This window comes from Lynx canadensis, chromosome B2, assembly GCF_007474595.2.
Source record: "Lynx canadensis isolate LIC74 chromosome B2, mLynCan4.pri.v2, whole genome shotgun sequence".
NCBI classification, from domain to species: Eukaryota; Metazoa; Chordata; class Mammalia; order Carnivora; family Felidae; genus Lynx; species Lynx canadensis.
Genome location: NC_044307.1, coordinates 47,180,992 through 47,182,754, shown reverse-complemented (window position 1 = coordinate 47,182,754; position 1,763 = coordinate 47,180,992).

Sequence of the window (1,763 nt, the reverse complement as noted above, 5' to 3'; positions counted from 1 at the left end):
CATTACTCTCAATGCAGGACTTCTCTAACAAGCTCTCTTTGCTTCAGAGCTCTGGCTGGGCTGAAGGGGGACTTTGTCTAGTGTGCATTACAGTCTGATGGCTCTTCCAGCCAGGAAATTTCTTTCTTCATTTCTGCCCTTGAGTAACTCATACTCTTTAAGCTCTCAGATCAAGCACCACAGCTTTAGGATAATCTTCCTGATTAGGCCTGATTTCCCTATTAAAAACTCCCATAGCACTTTATCTTAGATGAACCTAATTTTTTCAACTATTTGATTCATATGTGTTTCCAACATTAGCCTGAAAGTGCCATTGTGTTTATTTTTGCTTGCTATTGTATTGCTTTGGCCTGGAACAATGGGTGATAGTTATTAAAATAATCAATAAACATTTGGGGAATTGAGGAAGTAGTATGTAGATATTATAAGGAGTTTGACCTTCATACACCAACTAGTCATTTAAGTTTTGGTGTTTAGAATGAAATATTTCAACATATTTAGGACTATAGCTTTGACGGTAATGCAAAAGATTGTACAGAGGGTTGAGGTCATGAAGATAAAGAATTTAGAGAGAACATTAATAAGAATGAAGGAAAGGGAATAGAAACATAAGAAATTGGGGAGGAAGATACATTGGAGCTTAGTGAGTGTTGAATGTGAGAGGCTAACAAAGTGTTTTATTACTAGAAAAATGATAAATTAGTCAAGTTACTGTGAGTGAAGATTTCTCCTTGATGAGCTTTAACCACCTACTGGGTTTTTATTTACCCTGGTACCCTCTGTTGTGCTGAAAATAGCCAGAGAACCAGGGCAATTTAACACTTGTCCTTTTGCTCAAGGCTACATCTAGTAACTTAATTATTTCTTCCGTGCAGGGTAGAAATAGTTCAATTTATTTGCTTAGTGATTTTAATGAAAAACAGGTCATCTTAAGGAGATCTTATTCTACTCTTGTAAAAGTTAAGAACAGAGCAGGCAGTAAGTTATCTGTTATACTCTACACTGATTTACTTGTATTTTCAACATGGAACTTATTTCTTTGAAGAAATACACAATGCTTAACCTCTTGAAAAAGAGTGATCATTATAAGGTATTCCTGGGACTAATTACTGCTTTATGCACTAAAAGGTCAGCTCACACTTGCTGCCCATGGGCTTGCCTTTTTCCCCCCACTCTAAACTTGATAAATTCTCCTTTCCATAAGAGCATAGAGAAAGGAAAGTGTACTATGACCTTGTTAAGAGAAAAAGCCATGTTTTATTTTTCTTTGTAGCCATAAGTACCTGAAAAGTATTAGTAAGTGTTCAAAGAAGGCAGGAAGGAAATAAGATCCAGCATAAAAAAAATTATGTAAGGAAATGTAAAAAAGATACCATGAATGGAAAAGAAGAAAATAAACTGGAGATGAAATGCTCTGGATGAAATGTTTGTTTAAAGAGAAATTGTAAAAGAGAAAAGGGGAAGAATGAATGACAGGAGGGAAGGAAGAAAGTGGAGTCGAGAAAGATGAGTGAGGAAGAGGCAGGAAGCCTGGGTCATTTTTAAGTATTTGTTTGAGTGACCCTGACATTGAAATCTACTGGGCTTCTATATGACCAATAGTCATCTCTAGGGGCACCAAGTGCAATTAGCAGCTAATATAGTAATTGATATCTACTTATGCTACTTAAAAATATAAACATTGCTAAGCTATGGGTACTGACTAGCTCTCTACCCCTTATGTGCAGAGGATACACTCCAAGACCCCCCCCAGTGAATGTCGG